The sequence below is a fragment of the Chiloscyllium plagiosum genome, unplaced genomic scaffold, assembly GCF_037043375.1.
Source record: "Chiloscyllium plagiosum isolate Xiang-an unplaced genomic scaffold, Cpla_swu_hap1 HiC_scaffold_18, whole genome shotgun sequence".
Taxonomy (NCBI): domain Eukaryota; kingdom Metazoa; phylum Chordata; class Chondrichthyes; order Orectolobiformes; family Hemiscylliidae; genus Chiloscyllium; species Chiloscyllium plagiosum.
The window spans coordinates 114,035,275-114,054,907 of NW_028270156.1; positions in this window are offsets into that span (position 1 = coordinate 114,035,275).

Consider the following 19,633-nt stretch of genomic DNA (forward strand, 5'->3'; position numbering starts at 1 on the left):
TCAAACGGTTAAGTACAAGGGGATACACGCTAAAAGTGAAAGACAAGAGATTGAGTGAGCATTTGTGAAATCTGTTTTGAACCCAGAGGATGATATGCTTCTGAAATGCATTGCCTGTGAGGGTGGTTGAGGAAGGAAAGTGTACAAACTTTGCAAAGCACTTGTGTCAGCACTTGATGGTGCCAGATTTGATAGGCATCTTCTTTATTACACGATTCCATGATATATTGTGAAGTACCACCCAATGGTAATTGTTGGTTTGTTCCATCGAATTGTGTTCAGTCAGTGGGGAGATTACAAATCAGCATCATCCCATGGAGCATCAGCACTCACTAAACCAGGACAGCCCGGACATCTCTGAAAATATCCAAGATAATTCATATGCGCAGTGTAAGTTTCGTTCAATAAGCCCATCAACATTATTCCGGCTGTTTTACACCATTATTTTAAGGACACCAAAAACATAGAAAGCAACTTTCCTTCATTAATATATTGACTTCTCGTTGTAAGGTTGTTATTAATCGGCAGAATAATAAATTCCTTGCCACACATTCACTTTGACAAAGAGTCAGATTTCCTGCGTTTTTCTGTCAACTGTTCATCACAGTATGGTGGCTAATTTAACACGACGTCCACCACCAGTAATACTCACTCCCAGCCATACTGGCACATGAGATGCACTGCTGGCACTTCCTCCCAATGCCTTGGATGGACCAACACCAGCTGGACTGGAACTTCACAGCGGCAATTAATGTTGGACTAGCTCCATTAAAATCCCAAATGAATTTTTGAAAAATCCGATTTCCTCATAATAATTGAACAATATAACCATGTTTATTGATCTGATGAGCTTGTTACGGCCTTTGAAGTAGTGTGATGCATTTGCAGAAACCATTTCGTGAATACATTGAAATAAAAGGCCAACTGACAGCCCAGGTCACGAATAACACAAGTTAATGCAGCATTTAATCAGCAGCTGAACGAGCACAAAATGCCAGAGCAGAGTGGGCCATGCACCTTCAGGTAATTTTCATTAATGCAGTTTGATGTTTTCAGGTTGGTGTAGACATGTTGCGCTGAATAGCCTGTTTGTGTGCCATAAGACTTTAATTCTTGAAAACAGAAAATAGACTCACCATTTCCATAGCTTATGAGCATCAATTGGTGAAGAATATAATCTCCAAGATCACATTGCATCCTGACTTTAATCGAAAGCATTGTCCCTTCACTGTCACTGTTCAGAATCCTGTAACTCTGTCTGAAACAAAAATGTTACTGTTCCTGCACCATGAGGACCCACTGTGTGTATCTTCTCTGGACTGCTTTGCATATCATTATTGCCATAGCTGTTTCGATGTGGTCTCACCAGTACCCTGTTAAAACTGTAGAATATCTTTCCTACTTCTGAATGAATTCTGTTTCAAAAAGGTTTCAACATTTGTCTGGCCTCTCTAAAACTTTGACGTACGCAATTTTTTTGTGTGATCCAGGTGCCTGATTCCTCTGTGTCCTCAATCCAATCTCTCCATTGAAATTGCTCCTGCGTTTCCATTAAATTGCCAACATATTTGAACACAGACACATATTCCATTCTGTGCTCCATATACCAATATTTATGGTTCATTTGACCCAATTTTATCTGTTTATAAACTCGTGTCTTCTTCATCTACAAATAAAAACAAAAAAAGTAAAAATATTACATTGTCAATTCCACTGGAATTTGGCGACAGTGTTTGTCTTTGACCAAATATTCTGTCTGTATTATGGAAGAATACAAACGTTTGAAATTGTCTGTGTCCTCTCAAGAAGGTTCACATGTTTGTATTCTTGCATAATGCAAACAGACTATTTCGACAAAGAAATAGGTTGTCGCCACAATTCAATGGAATGGGCAATGTCATATTTTTAGCCCATGTCTAAACTATAAATTAGCGACAATGCTAAAGTGTTTTGCAGTCCCTTAACTCAGTTCCCATCACTTCTGAAATATGGACAGATGGTGAAGGATCTGTCTGGGTGGAATTGAGAAACAACACATGTTAAAAATGCAGAAAACAGCGAGTGAGGATAAAAAATGGTCTTGTCAGCATGGTAGCTAGTGACATGTGATGTTACACAAGGCTCAGTGTTGGGATCACGGCTCTTTACTTCGTAAATTAATGATCTGGAGGATTGTTCTAAGGGCATTCTGGTTAACTTTTCAGATGATATAAAGATAGATGGAGAGACAGGTAGCACTGCGGAAGTGGAGAGGCTGCAGAAGGGTTAAGACACGTTTGGAGAGTGGGCAAAGAAGTTGCAGATGGAGTACAATGGGGGCGAGTGTGCGGTCATGCACTTTGGTAAGAAGAATACAGGCATGGACTATTTTCTAAATGCGGGAAAATTCTTCAGTCTGAAGTGCAAAGAGACTTGGGAGTTCTAGACCAAGATTGTCTCAAGATAAACTTGCAGGTGAACCAAGATTAGGAAAGTTTTGGACCACGAGACAGTATGTTTTAAAATCTTATATTCACCAAAAGAACTGTGAGTCGACTTCTAAAAAAACAATATTTGTTTATTGAACGCAATTAATTATAGAACCATAAATTTTACTATAATGTAACGAAATACACTACAAGCTATCTTATGCTTTAAATTAACTCTGTATGATCGTATACCACCCCTATAAAACGTTGCCGGTCTCCACGTGCTGATTTCTTCTTTTTACGATGGACTTGGAGGTATCTTCTCTTTTGGTGGTTATTTTCGATTTACTGCGCTAAGTGGGGTTTTGCAGTGATTCTCATTCTTCCGATTCTTCACCCCCTTTTGGGAGGGTTGGATTACCCTGAGCAAACAGACCCAACCAGGGGTGGCACATTGATTGCCCAAGGGCGACATTCCATCATCCCATTCAAGTTCAACTCCAGGTTTGTATTGCAGGGTCTGTAACTCTCAAGTTTGTTTGCAAATCATCTGTGGGGAGCTGCAGCCTGTCTGGATACTGCAGCATGTGGATTAGCACAGATACTTTAGTCAAGGCTGGGATCCATTTCCCAGCATGCATTAATCATTGTTCATTTTTGTAACTCCATGATAATTTTTTATTATCCATCATAAGTTCATTATTTCAGGTGGTCCGACTGGTCACAAAGTCAAATACCATGATGACGTTTATTTTGAGAGGACTTGAATAGAAAAGCATGGATGTACTTCTGAGATTCTATAAGGTTCTAATCAGACCACATTTGGATTATTGTTTGATGTATTGGGCCCCATATCTCAAGAAGGATATACCACACCTGGAGCGTGTTCAGAGGCAGTTCACAAGTATAATGGAAAATTATACATTTATTGAGAAGTTTGATAGAGAATGTTTTTTCTTTAAATCAATGCCGTACTGACCTTTGTAAACAATGCTTTGATGAAGGTTTGCAGTTAGCTTATCGCTGTTTGAATTCCGTAAACATTCAACTCGACCTTTCAATAGTCAACTCTGGGAAAGCTGAAGAGCTGTTATGTCTAGGACCAGGGGCTGAGAGGATAACAACTTGAATTTCCTCAGTGTTTGCCCTTGAGAGTGGGATAACGAACACTATAAGGCAGGCGTCTGTATAATGTTTCAGTACACTAAGGCATCTGACTTAGTGTAATGAAACACAATCCTGCAGGAGTTTTTTTTTTAATAAAGACCCTTTCTATGCTGTTGTGAATAATTGAGTCAAGTCGATTTAATTTCCACGACAGTAAACTTGGGGGCTCGTCCGGGATCCATGACTGGGTGAAATTCTGAAGATTCTCAGGAGGTGTAGGCACCAGCGCCTTGAAGGTCGTTCACTTTGCGTGCGAAGACTGGGAATTGGTGGATCACCCCAGGGCTGGGGTTTCGAATTGAATAGGCTCGGAGTAAGAGTCGTGGCTTAAGTAATCAGACATAGAGACTCATTATAAGAGAATAAATACAGCAGAAAAAGGGTTCCATGAACTCTCGCGTGATATTCGAGTAAAACCCCAAGGGAAGGGGATTACCGTCTCTATAGTGTTCAGGGGACAGCAAGTTTAAGGGTGGTGTTTTAGACTTGGGGAGAGAGAGAGAAAGAGAGAGAGAGAACTGAACACGTATCCAGTTACACTAAAAATGGGCTCCAGCAAGAGCAAACATATGGAGAGTCCAACAGGACATGGAATAGTCAACCAAAAATACAATACATGCTAAATAATGACGGCCCAGAATGTGTAAAGCAGTTAGAATTGTGGATCAAGGAATGTGGTTTTACAGAGGGAGGAAGGTTTAGGAAAAGACAGCTGGAAATGTTGAGCTCGAGATAGGAAGAGAGAGAGAAGGAGAAAAGGAAGGGAAAAACAGAACTTATGAAATGGAGTGCTTATAACATGTGGAATGTTGAGGCTGATATCAGAGAAAGGAAATCTCTAGTAAAGGATACACCAAATACAAATACAAACACCAGCACACATGCGGACGCATGCGGCAGACAACCTGGTGGAAGTTCACGTCAGCCGTTTCCTGGGACGAAATCTAGTTGCCGATGTCACCAAAATCAAGTATAATTGGCCAGCTGCAAATGTCAATACCAGAGTAGCCAACCCACAAGCAGAGAAGAACAAAGACGTTAATGCTTTTGTTGCAGCGCTGGCAACTGCCTGTTGGAAGGCATTCCTAGTGTGAAGGGACTTGACCAAATTAACAATGTGTAAACAATGGGAATGTGAGACCGTGTCCCAGTAACTTACGCACCTCACTGAATTCCATAGTGCCCATAGTGGACGGAGACCACCTGACAAGATAATGGCAGCGGAAATCACGCTGCATGAGGCACACCTGTGGAACAGTTTCATCAATGGAATGAAGGAAGAAATAGCGAAAAACGTAAACGACACATATATTACCTGGGACACAGGAAAGCTGAATTTTATAGAACAACATGTGATACATGCTGAAAAATTGCTTACCCAAGAGGAGGATAAGCGGAAACTAAAGATGAAACTGCAAGCACATAAAGTTCAGCTTACTATGATGCAAATGGTCGCCCAACCGTTGGAGGCATGTGCTACAGGAAGAGAGAGAGGCAGAGGTGGAGGTCACAGAAGACAAAGAGTTCGTGGAAGAAGCGCGGCCAGAGGTAGATCTGGCGGGTAATTTGTTTGCAGAGCAATGGACCACTGGGCGAGCCAGAGCCCACACAGACAGCCTCAATCGGCCCTGGAAGCTGGACAGCAGGGTGATTGACAGGGGAAGGCTGAGGTGGAGGTGGGCAGCCCACTAACGGGGAAACTTGCCAATTCTCCTTCTTGTTATTGGAATTTTATCCTTTAAATCTGATAGCTCGTGACTCGTAGGGAAACTGGGGTTGAACTTGATCAGTACTCCGACAGGCTTGCAGGTAATTCAATGGAAAGATTTACCAGTGCAGGCTGTAAAATATGACCCACAACCCCTGATGTATGTCTATGAGTGCGATTTAGCCAGAGAGCAATAAGTTCAGTGAGCAGTTCATTCACTCTGGAAGAAAACAACCATGTTGATCCTATTAACACCGATTTTCTTGCTAGATATATGCTGCACGGCACAGTACACATACACCGTGATGGCCCTGACAAACCATATGAGAAGGATTTGTTCAGGAGATTGGTTCGGGTTGTTACTTTGCGATTTTTATTGGAGTGATCACAAATGTGCAGTCAGTGTGAACTTATCTAAGGTATCTGTAACAGCACGTAGACCCTACCTTTTTGATGTGGAAGGCGCCGCTCCTCACTGGCGAAGGCGTCTGGTGACATGTGGCAAGATTTGGCAGCATGGATGCCAAAGGCACAAATAATGAAAGATTGGTTCTTCAGGGACGATTTGGGTGTTTGGTTTAATGCAGATATGCGGACATATAAGAAGAAACTAAATTGGCTAACTCAGGCAGATAGGACAGTCCAGGAAAACCCCACTAGCCCTGAAAAGCCTCGGGAGATCACCTGGCGTTTCCCTCCGATGGAAATCTCAGAACCAAGATTAAAAATGGCCCCTACAGAGTTGTGGGCAAAGTACAAACATGATGTGGGGCGAATACCGGGCTGTGAGCTCATAACGATAAGCCCGAAGTCTGAGTATCGTCTTGCAGAGCACAATACCTGTTAAAACCTGAAGCCATAGAAGGAATTACTGCAGTCTTTGAATCCCTCCTAAAGCCTGCAGTGATAATTCCTTGTGAAAACTCACAGGTGAGAACCCCCATTTTTCCCGTCAAAAAGGCAAACACTCCCGGTGAACTGGAGGAATGGAGGTTTGTTCAAGACCTTCAGGCTGTCAATAACGCTGTTGTTCCGTGCGCCCCACATGTTCCCAAATCCGATACAATATTGGCTCAAATTCCACCGGACAGCAAATGGTTCTTTGATGTGGATATCGCAAATGCCTTGAGTTCTGCAGGCTGATCCCTCGGGGCAAGAATGAAGACAGCCTGTGGCCCAGAACACTGCTTCTGTAAGGACCTTGGGGAGTAGTTGCGGCGTTGCTAGTTGTACTATACAGTGCTTTGTCTTAGTGTGTCTTGTTTTGTTTCGTTGTTTATAGGTCATTGTTTACGATTCCGGGTTGAGGCGATCGGTTTGCGAGTATCTATGGGACTGACTGAAGCGCCAGCCCCCAGGACAGTTCGATCCTGTTCCGTTGTGCAGGCCGTACCCCGTCTTTTCCCCCCGCAGGGGCCATCGTGAAGCTTCATGGTAAACAAGCAGCACACCCCCAACCCCAAAAACCTTCTGAACATTTACAGATGGATTTTATTAAACAAACACTCAGCGAAGGGAAAATGTATTGTCTGATAATAGTTGATATGTTTTCCAAATGGGTGGAAGCGTTCCCCACGTCTAAACAGGATGACAGTGCAGTAGCCAATGCGTAGCTAACTGAGACAATTCCGAGATGGGACATCCCTGAAAGGCTTAGTTGTGACAATGGGACACAATTTGTCAATAATGCCTTACAGCAGATCAGTGATTATTTGGGAATAAACATGGGACAGCACTGTGCCGACCAGTCAGCGAGCAGTGGGGCAGTGTAAAAAGAAAATGCTGCCTTGAAAAAAATGACAAAATGTTGAGGAACTCGGGGTGACATGGAGAAAGGCACTTCCAATTGTGCTAATGTATATGAGATCTAGGAGGAGAGGAAGAGCTAATCTGAGCTCGTTTGAGACTGTGTTCGGCAGGCCGCCCAACACAGGAATTGGCACAAGACGAAAGGTAAGACAGGAAACAGGCCACTGTGAGGACGAGATGTTATGTTACTGTATAAAACTCTCTGCACGTTTGTCTGAAGTACAGAATCAAGTGAAAGCAGCACTACCCCAACCAGCAGGAGGGAAGCTGCATGATCTAGAACTTGAAGATGGGGTACTGGGCTAATGGTCGGATACTTGGTAGTGTGGATGAGCAGAGGGATCTTGGTGTCCATGTACACAGATCTCTGAAAGTTGCCACCCAGGTAAATAGTGCGGTGAGGAAGGCATATGGCGTACTGGCTTTTATTGGTAGAGGAATTGAGTTCCGGAGTCCTGAGGTCATGTACAGTTGTATAAGACTCTGGTACGGCCGCATCTGGAATATTGTGTGCAGTTTTGGTCGCCATACTATAGGAAGGATGTGGAGGCATTGGAACGGGTGCAGAGGAGGTTTACCAGGATGTTGCCTGGTATGGAAGGAAAATCGTATGAGGAAAGACTGAGGCACTTGGGGCTGTTTTCACTAGAGAAAAGAAGGTTTAGGGGTGACTTGATTGAGGTGTACAAGATGATTAGGGGGTTAGATAGGGTCGACAGTATGAACCTTTTCCCGCGTATTGAGTCGGGTATTACAAGGGGGCATAGCTTTAAATTAAGGGGGGGTAGATATAGGACTGATGTTAGGGGTAGGTTCTTCACTCAGCGAGTCGTTAGTTCATGGAATGCCCTGCCAGTAACAGTGGTGGACTCTCCCTCTTTATGGGCATTTAAGAGGGCATTGGATAGGTATATGGAGGATAGTGGGTTAGTGTAGTTTAGGTGGGCTTGGATCGGCGCAACATCGAGGGCCCAAGGGCCTGTACTGCGCTGTATTCTTCTATGTTCTATGTTCTATGTTCTATGAAGACTGGATAGTGGTGAAAGACTTCAGGAGGAAAAAAAAACTGGAAGGTGAAGAGATAGCTGGGACCGTTTCAAGTGCTCCTCACAACACAGACAGCAGTTAGGATCGCAGATAGAGACACATGGATACGCACCCGCCATTGCAAGCGTGTAGCTGGGTCTGAGGAGACATCAGACACCACCGGAACTAATGAAGTGCAAGTAGTGATTCGAAGCCTCATACGAATATGGGCCTGCTCCAGCTCATACTTTTAGCAAACACCCTGGTAGGACTATTCGTAAGGGCTTTGCGTGGACCCCAGCCTACCATGGTTTTAACGAATGTGACGTGTGAACAAGGGCTGTGTACGGGGCATACCAGAGCAAGTGTTGAAAGCACCACCAAGGTGTGTTTCGGGTTGATAGTGTCTGAGGAAAGGCCTGGTGTTTCCTAAACATTTTCTGATGTATAGTTATTCTGGCTCTTTTTTTAATGTTGCTGTATTTGTCCTTGTTGTCATAAAATGACAAAAATGGGAAAATGTAATGGAAAATTATCCACTTACTGAGAAATTTGACAGAGAATGCTTTTCTTTAAATCAATGCTGTACTGAACCTTGTAAACGATGTTTAGATGAAGGTTTGCAGTTAGCTGATCTTTGTTTGGATTCTGAAAACATTCAACTCGACCTTGCAATAGTCGAACTCTGTGAAAGCTGAAGAACTGTTATGTCTAGAACCAGGGGATGAGAGGATAACAACTTGAGTTTCACCAGTCTTTGCCCTTGAGAGTGTGATAAGGAACGCTATAAGGCAGGCGTCTGTATAATGTTTTAGTATTCCTTGCATTGAGTCATCTGACTTAGTATAATGAGTCAAAATCCTGCAGGATTTTTAATAAAGACCCTTTCCTTGTTCTTGCTAATAATTGAGTCAAGTCGATTTAATTTCCATGACACAGGAATGGCCACAGAAATGAAAAGCCTAACGTATGAAGTCTCTGGGATTAAACTCACTGAAGTTGTGAAGGATCGGGGGTTCTAATTGAATCATACAAAGTACTAAATGCCTGGTCAGAGTGTATGTCAGAAAGATGCTTCCATTATTAGGAGGGAAAGGACCCAATGACATAGTCTTAAAGTTAAGGGAAGATATTTTATACGGGAGATAAGTAGAAAGGCCTTCAGCCAGAGAGTGATGAATCTATGGTAAGGATGGAAGTTTCCTTCCTTAAAGGACATTAGTGAACCACATGAGTTTTATCTTACAATCGATTCATGATCATTATCAGTCTCTTAATTCCACATTTGGTCTCAAGTGACATAATCTATCATGGCAGAATTCAAATCCAGGTCATCAGAACATTATCTGGGTCTCTCGCTTAACAGTTCAGCGATAACACCACGAGGTCTGTGCCTTGCCTCGTCCTCCAGAGTGTGACTAATCTGTGTAATATGATTTTCCCGAGATTTTTCCATCATGCTCTTATTGATTTACTTGTCAAATCATGGATGACTTTTTTTCCAATCCGCAATTCCTCTTCCTCTCACCAATATATTTTAATTGAGAGGTTATTTAATATCTCCTTGCGTCATGCCTTTTTTTTATCTGTCTTGCCCTTCATTTTTTTTTTCCTGGCCAGTCTACACAAGCCAACTCCTGCCTTTGCTCAATATAGTTATCATTGCCCAAAATAATAATCATTGCCCAATATAATTATCATTGCTCAAAACTAAAACCGTCATATGTGACTCTGTCCTCATTCATTCATTACAGCATGTTGCAGTTACTGCTTACAAGAGGATCCTAAACTGCAAGATCTTTTATCAATCCTTCCTTGTCACATAAAATCAAATCTGAAGTAACCCGTTCTCTGGTTGAATCCATGAAATGTTGCTCTCAGAAACATTCCTTCATACCATCTATGAATTGTTCTTCGAGGCTACCTTTGCCAAGTTGATTAATTGAGTCAATATGCATGTTCATCCCACTGTTGTGCCCTTGTCACCAGCCGTCATTATTTCCGACCTCAGAAATACTTAGGGGGGACAGTAGCAAAACATTATTCTTCCCAAGAGGTATCTTCTCTTGCTTTTTATTTACGCCTGGACTGATTAACATACCGTTCCCTCGTTCAATATCATTTCCTAATGCAGTCTTGATATCATCCTTAACCAATACATCAATTCCATCTCCTGCTCCTTCATTACTAACCTTCTGGAATAGTGAGTGCCCTCGGACATGTCACAGCCCAGTCATGATCTCCCTGTAACCATGTTTCTGTAATCCGCACCAGGTCATACCCACTTGTCTCTGTATCTATTGTCAGCTCATCGATATTTTTTCCAAATACTGTGTTCTTTTCGGTACAAAGTTTTAAATACGTTTTCTTTGGTTTGTCTTTCCCTTCTTATAGCTTTTTGTACACTAGCTTCCTGATCTCACACACGTCACTACCTCGCAATCTCCACACTGTCTAACCTTATTTGTTAATCCCTGAAAATTTTGCGCCTCATCCCTATCATTTATTCCAATGTCCAACTCACATTTTGTATTGACATGATCCATCCTTCATCGTGGTCATGAGACTGGCTATGTCTGATGTCTTATTCACCTCTAGCTTCTGCTCAGTTTCTGACCTGCTGCTTTGTTTGCCAACCTCCTGGTTTATTAGTTTAAATCTATCCAATTTCCACTTGCAAACCTCACTACACGGATTTTGGTGCTCCTCCAGTTTAGATGCAACCTGTCCATTTTTGGAAGCCCCCACCTGTCCTGGAACAGATCCCAATGATCCAAAAATTGTCACCCTCACCCTGTACGAGCTCTTTAACCACATGTTAAACTATACTACCTTCCTAATCATTACCTCTTTTCCACGTCGGACTGGGAGTAATTCTGACATTACAACGGATTGTTCTCTCTCTCTCTCTCTCTCTCTCTCTCTCTCTCTCTCTCTCTCTCTCTCTCTCTCTCTCTCTCTCTCTCTCTCTCTCACACACACACACACACACACACACACACACACACACAAACAAACACACATCACATTACTTTGTACAAGAATACCAGTAACCTTATAAATAATCAGAATGACAACTGGAATGAACGATTTAGTTAAAGGTAGGTTGTGAACAATTAAGGTTACTCTTCATTAAGCAGAACGGACAAAGTTGTGAACTTATTGCAGTGTTCAAAATTATGGAAAAAATTACAGGTTAAAATACGAATCCTCTGTTTCTGTTCATTGGCATTACAGCGTCTAGCAGTCGGAGTTTCAAGATTGTCAGCACAAGAGCTAGAAGTGAGATAAGGAAAAACTTCTTTATTGAGAGAGTTATTAGCATTTAGAATGCTCTGTCTGGGAGAGTTGTGAATGAAGATTCAAAAGGGAACTGGATATATATTTGTAAGTTACGAATGTAAAGGGCTGCAGAGACCAGGTGGCAAATGGGAGGAATTTGGAAGACATTTCCGGAGCTGATGCATACACAGTGCCCCAGTAGCCTCCTTCTGTCCATTAAAGTTTTGTACTCTATCATATACAGATGCAAGTCAACAATAGTATCTGATTATTTCCTGTTGCAAATGCTGGCAAATAACTGACCACATTTGCTGCAACATAACCATTTAAAATGCAAGTATTGCAAAGTCAGCTTGATGATGAAGAATAATTAGTACTCAGCACATGAATATTTTGAATCTTGTAATCCAATTATTAAAACAAATTATTATTTTCTCTGGCACAAAACACTTTGCAAATGTTTGACTTTTCACTCATTCGGAAATACGTTCATCGTTTTTATTCACAAACCAAATTTTGCATTAAACGCCATTCATTCTTTAAAAATTGCAAGATTTCAAATTATTGTTCTCTGCAATGTAATATCATAAATCATTCATTTACGTTAACATTTACAGTGCATGTTGAATTATTGTCATTTCTCAATTGTTGGTAAATAGCTGAAACACTTACACTTAAGTGAGAAATTAAACTGATTGCTACTTAAATATATAAGAATGCTATTTCTATATGAATGTTCAATCATTTTCTCAATCTGACTCTATAATCGGTCAGACACCAACCACTTTCTAAACGTTGGTGCGACAATGTATTTGTTTGAATACCGACAATGAACATGTAATTGTGATCACGTCTATGTCAGATAACATATTCTTTGTTCAATATAAAACAAAATGTACATTCTTTATTTTTGAATCATAAAATGTTGATAGGCGTTAGTTCCATAAATATGACATCAAGCTAATTGCTTTAAGAGAGGATGCAATTATTGTTCGGTTGAAAGATCATACTTCACATCTCACTTTTGCGCAATTCATGAAACATGGCAAATATCTGATTGTTTTTCGGATCACTGAACTCATCACCTTGCAATCATAGCCTTCGTTGAAAAAAGATTAAGAAGGATCTGAATTCAGGCAGAGTGTTACTGAAATCATAGCTGCTTGTGGCGCTTAGTGAGATACTGGCCTGCACGAAATGCATCCAGAACATTACCACGTGGTTCTGGGCAGTCATTCAAGCAATATTTCACAGCAAATCATTTGGAATCCATGTTGGGCCGTGTGGAAACTAGCCAACAGGCTATCACTGGGCTCCATGTAAGTACAAGTGCTGTACAAATTAGACATGAATAACTGGCTAGCAACCATGTTTGACAAATTCATTTTCAGTCAGACCCTGGACCAGGGAGCAGATGTTTGGATATGGAGTGTCAGAAATATAACACACAAATTACTTAGGGGGATGACATCTGGCCTACCTCCCAGACTCCATACATCTGCAACCTGGACAGGCACTGAGTGGAGATGTGAACAAGGTGAAAGAGAATACAGCAGATGCTGGAGGTTAGAGACGTGAGGGTAGAGCTGGAAAAGCACAGCAGCTCAGGCAGTATCCAAGGAGCAGGAAAAACAAATTTTCGGGCAAAAACCCTTCATCAGCAATAAGAAAGGGAGCCTTGAGTGTGGAGATTTAAATGGTAGGGAGTGGGGCTCGGTAAAGGTAACTGGCAGTGCGATAGTTGGATGGAGGTGTGGGTATTGGTAATACATCGCAGGGGAGGGTGGAGTGGATAGGTGGGAAGGAAGATGGACTGGTGGGCACGGTGGCTCAGTGGTTAACACTACTGCCTCACAGTGCCTGGGACCAGTTACGATTCCAGCCCCAGGCGACTCTCCGTGTGGAGTTCGCACGTTCTCCCATGTGTCTGCGTGGGTTTCCTCCGCGTGTTCTGGTCTTCTCCCACGTTCCAAAGATGTGTAAGCAGGTGAATTGGTCATTCAAAATTGCCCATAGTTATAGGTGCATTAGTCAGAGGGAAATGGGTTACTCTTCGGAGGTTTGGTATGGACTTGTTGGGCCAAAGGGCCTGCTTCCACTCTGTAGGGAATATAAAAGAAGTACCCTTTCCCACTTTGAATAAAAAGATGGGACAGGTCGTGAGGGCGGTGCTAAGCTGGAAGATTGGAACTGTGAAAAGGTCGGAGGAGGGGAAATGAGGAAACTGGTGAAATCCACATTGATACCATGGGATTGGAGGGTCCCGGGGTTGAAGATGTGGTAGTAAGGGAGTGGCGATGGATGAAGCCCTGGACCTGCATGTCCTCAGCAGAGTCGGAGGGGAGTTGAATCGATCGGCCACAGGGCAGTGGGGCTGGTTGGTGCGGGTGTCCCTGAGATGTTTTCTCCAGTGCTCTGCGAGTAGATGTCCTATCTCACCAACGTAGAGAATACCACATTTGGAGCAACAGATACAGTAGCTGACATGTGTGGAACTGTAGTTGAAACCTTGATGGATGGGGAATGATCTTTGAGACTTTGGGGGGGAGGAGGTGTGTGCACAGACCGTGCAATTCCTTTGGTGGCAGGGAAGGTGCCTGGAGAGGAGGGTGATTTGTTGGGGACCTGACGAGCACATACCTACCTTGTATCCTGTATTCTGCATTCAAAGTCAATCATCCAGAGTAAATCGCTTCACACTTTTCCAGGTTGAAATCCAACTTTCACTTATCAGCCCAGTTCTTCATCCTGTCAATATTCCAGTGCAAACTACTACAGTCCCCACACTATCCATAATTTCCACCAGCATTTCCTTTCCAACGACAAATGTAATAACCCACCGTTGCAGTCCCTCATCCAAATCATTTATAGAAAACACAAACAACAGAGCCCAGAACCGAGCCCAACAGAACACTACTTTTCACCGAGCTCCAGAGTGAATAGATTAAATTGCTTACAGTGAGGAAACAGGACCTTCAGCCCAAGTCCACACGGACCTGCAACCCATCCAGACCCATTCCCCTCCATCTAACACAACAGGCAATTTATCATAGCCAATTCATCTAACCTGCACATATTTGGACTGTTGGAGGAAACCGGAGCACCAAGTGAAAATCCACGCAGACACGGGGAGAACGTGGAAACTCCACACAGTCAGTCGCCTGAGGCGGAAATTTAACCTGGGTCTCTGGCATTATGAGGCAGCAGTGTTAACCACTGTGCCACCGTGCCGCCCACTTCTCACACTTCCCATTACCACCACTTTGTGTCTCTATGGGCCAGCTAATTCTGTATCCAGACAGATAGGTTTCCCTGTATCCTATGCCTCCTTACTTTCTGAATGTACGTACCACGGGGAACGTGATCAAATGCTTTGTTAAAATCCATGCACACCGCATCCACTGCTTTACCTTCTTCAGTGTGCTTGATCCCATTCTCAAAGATCCCATAAGGTTTGTGAGGCATGACTTGCCCCTCACAAAGCTATGCTGACTATTTCTATACAAACTATGATTTTCCAAGTAATCATAAAGTCTATCTCTCAGAACCTCCTCCGCTACTTTGCGCAATGCTGATGTAAGACTGACTGGATTGTAATTCTCATGATTATCCTTATTCCCTTGCCTGAACAAGCGTGTAACATTTGTCACCCTCAATCATTTGGCACTACTCCAATGGAGAGTGAAGACGCAAAGATCATCGCCAAAGGGTCAGAAATATCTTTCTCCTCTTCCTGTAGCAACCTTAGATGTTTCCCCTCTGGCACAGGGGATTTATCTCTCCTCATGTTTGTACTTCAATCAATCTGTACTTCACCTGAAATTGTCTACCACTGTCGAACCAACTGATTGACTGCTTTCCATTTCAGGGCTATATATCGTGCTGCTTCACTGAGCATGTATGTTTCGCAATATCCTGCAAACCATAGAACATACAACATAGAACAGTACAGCACAGACCAGGCCCTTCAGCCCACGATGTTGTGCCGACCACTGATCCTCATGTATGCACCCTCAAATTTCTGTGACAATATGCATGTCCAGTAGTCTCTTAAATGTCCCCAATTACCTTGCTTCCACAACTGCTACTGGCAACGCATTCCACGCTCTCACAACTCTCTGTGTAAGGAACCCACCTCTGACATCCCCTCTATACTTTCCTCCAACCAGCTTAACTATGACCCCTGGTGTTAGTCATTTCTGCCCTGGGAAATAGTTTCTGGCTATCGGCTCGATATATGCCTCTCATCATCTTGTGTACCTCAATTAGGTCCCCTCTCCTGTTCCTTTTCTTCAATGAAAAAGGTCCAAGCTCAGTCAACCTCTCTTCATAAGATAAGCCCTCTAGTCCAGGCAGCATCCTGGTAAACCTCCACTGAACCTTTTCCAAAGCATCCACATCTTTCTGAAAATAGGGAGACCTGAACTGGACGCAGTATTCCAAGTGCAGTCTAACCAAAGTTTTATAGAGCTGCAACAAGATCTCACAACTCTTAAACTCAACCCCCCTGTTAATGAAAGCCAAAACACCATATGCTTTCTTAACAACCCTGACCACTTGGGTGGCCACTGTAAGGGTCGATGTCCCTGCACAACAAGATCGCTCTGTTCCTCCACACTGCCAAGAATCCTATCCTTAATCTTGTCAATGTCCTGCTGCAGCCTACAACAGCCCTCTATTCTGTCACACCTCCAAACTTTGTGTGGTCTGGAAACTTGCTGACCCATCCTTCAATCCCCTCATCCAAGTTATGAATAAAATTTACAAGCAGTAGAGGCCCAAGGACAGAGCCCTATGGAACACCACTCACCACAGACTTCCAGGCAGAATATTTTTCTTCTAATACCATTCACTGTCTTCTGTTGGCCAGCCAATTCTGTATCCAGACAGCTAAGTTCCCTGTGTCCCATTCCTCCTGATCTTCTGAATGAGTCTACCATGGGGAACCTTATCAAATGCCTTGCTGAAGTCCATATACACCACATCCGCTGCTCGACTCGCATCAACTTTTCTGGTCACATCCTCAAAGAACTCGGTCAGGTTTGTGAGGCAAGACCAGCCCCTCACAAAGCCGTGTTGACTGCATTTAATCAAGCCATGCTCTTCGAGATTATCGTAATCCTATCCCTCAGAATCCTTTCTTACACCTTGCAGACGATAGACGTGAGACATACTGGTCTGTAATTGCCGGGGATTTCCCTATTTCGTTTCTTGAAGAGAGGAATTACATTTGCCTCTCTCCAGTCCTCAGGTATGACTCCTGTGGAGAGTGATGATGCAAAGATCTTTGCAAGTGGCGAAGCAATTGTATTTCTCGTTTCCCAAAGCTGGTCCGGGCCTGGCGACTTGTCAATCTTAATGTTTGCCAACATTTTCAGCACATCAGCTATCAGCTTCCTCGATCTCTAACCATTCCAGCATGCACACCTGCTCTTCAAAGGTTTCATTCGCTACAAAATTCGTTTCTTTCGTAAAGACAGAAGCAAAATACTCATTTAGAACTTCCTCTACCTCCTCAGACTTCACACACAAATTCCCAACGCTATCCCTGAACGGCCCGACACTTTCTTTGACCATTCCCTTATTCCTCACGTAAGTATAAAATGCCTTTGTGTTCTCCCTAATCCGTTCTGCCAAGACTTTCTTGTGCCCCCTCCTGGCTCTCCTCAGACCATTTGTGAGCTCCTTCCTCGCCTGCCTGTAATACTCTAGAGCTGAGTTTGACCCTAGCTTGCTCCACCTTATGTAAGCTACCTTTTTCCTTTTGACGAGAAACTCCACCGCTCTCGTCATCCAAGGTTCCTGTATCCTACCACTTCTTGCCTGTCTCAGAGGGACATATTTATTCATCACTTGCAACAACTGTTCCTTAAACAGTCTCCACATGTCTATAGTGCCTTTACCATGGAACAATTGCTCCCAATCCATGCTTCCTAACTCATGTCTAATCGCATCATAGTTTCATCTTCCCCAATTAAATATACTCCCATTTTGCCTAATCCTCTCCTTCTCCATACCTATGTAGAATGTGAGGCAGTTATGGTCACTATCACCAAAATGCTTTCCCATCACAAGATCTGATACCTGCCCCATGGCATGAAAAATATGGGAAGGCACGAATGCGCTCGTGACGAAGGGGTGAAGCGCAAATCTTTGACTCTCCTGCTCCTCAGATGTTGCCTGACGGACTGTTCGTTTTCAGTGCCACACGTTTCGACTCTGATCTCCAGCATCTGCCGTCCTCATATTCCCTAATACTGACGGTTATCCCACCTGTACACTTTGCAAGGATTAGCAGAAACTCATTGTATGTGGAGCAAACGGCTCAGTTCTGGAAAATTGCATTTGATTTATGCATTTATTAAAAACTAAGTTGCATTTCAACAAATACGAATTCAATCCCAGAATTACAGTTTTGGTTCATGAATTGGGCAACATCTTACCGAACACTGATTGATTGAAGAACTCCGATGTACAGAGGATTCCAGGTGCTATACTCCAGGGTGAATGTGCTTTACCTTGATGCTGAGGATATTATCGGATAGACAGGTGTGATAAGGGAACAAGGTGATATGTGGAAATGTGACATTTTTGCCATTAAAGAGATATATTTGAGGGAGGTCAGGACTTACAACTCAATATGCTATGGTACAAGACCTATAGGCAGGACACGAGAGGGGTAAAAGAGGAGGTGGTATTGCATTATTAATTATGGAGTCAGTTAAACAGTCAGGAGGGATAATATCTTGGAATTATCTAATGAGGCTTTGTGGATAGAGCTCAGGATCAAAACCATTGCAGAGGCTTTGCTGGGGCTATATTATAGACCCTGGGATAAAAGAAAATACAGGAGCAAATATAAAACCAATTTAATGAGATGTGTAAAAACAGTAATAGGATTGTTACATATTGGAATTTAATTTGCAAACATTCATTTGGGCAGTGATAACTTTTCAAGAGGGGACAAATGCATTGACATTTATTCCAGAGATCTTCTTATATCAACATGTAGCAGATACAACAACGGGTGGGTCGATGCTGGGCCTCACTGTGGGGAACGAAGCCAGTCAGGATATTGTAAGCAGAATTGGAATACGGCCAGTGACCGTGACATCATATATTTATTTTTGTAAAGGAAAAGATTTAAAAAAAAACACCATCTGGAAAATAAAAGTTTAATGGATTGGGGAGACCCAATCTATGAAAAAAAATGACAGGAGCTGGCCAAAGTGCAGTGGTTTCTGAGTGAAACTGTAGCAGAACAGCGTGTGGCGGGGGCATGGGAGATAACTTGATCAAAATGGAATTAAGGAAAGTCTCCGTCCGACATGTTACACAGAAGATGAAAATTTGGAAAACAAGCCCAGAGAACCTCGGATGAGAACAAACATTCAGAACAGAATTCTAAACGAAAGAGAGACTTAAAGCAGGTACAAAGTGAGCATGTCAATGGATGCACTAAAATAATATAGTAAGTGTAGGGCTAAACTTAAAAAGTCAGTAGAAGAGCAGAAGGGGGATCGGCATAAAACATTAGTGGGTAAGATTAACATGAATCCAAAGACGTTTTAACAGTTTATTAAGAAGAAGAGGATAACAACAGAAAGAAGGGGGAGTATTAGAGACCAATTGGGGCAGCCTGTGCACGCACCCACAGAATATGTTAAACACGGCCTTCATATCGGTCTTCACTTTGAAGAAGCCGTTCCTGGATTCAAGGAGAATGACCGTGTGACCCTTGAACGAATTGATAAAATAGCCAAGGAAGAATTGGAAGTTTAATCATGGTAAACAGTGGGCAAATCCCAGATCCGAATAAGCTGCATCTGAGGCTGATGTGGAAGATGAGGGAGAAGATTACAGGCTCTGACATTTTCTTTTTGTTGCCTCTGGCCACAGAGAAGTGTGATAGGACACGATAACATCTAATGTCGTCAGAATTCATAAAGAGTACCAGAAATAATGCACGAGATTAAAAACCACCAAGTCTCCCAACAGTGAAGGGAAACAATTGGAGAAATTCCTGAGGGCTGTTGAGGCTAGATCATTAAATATCTTGAGGGGCTGAGTCGGACTGATTTTTAAACAAGGGTTAGTTATGGGGAAAATGCATGAAAGTAGAATGGGGCATTATCAGAATAAATATAACCGAATTGAACAGGAAAGCAGACTCAGTGAGCGGCATAATATTGCTCCTACGTCTTTTGTTTTCTTTTTGCAATAGCCCGGTATT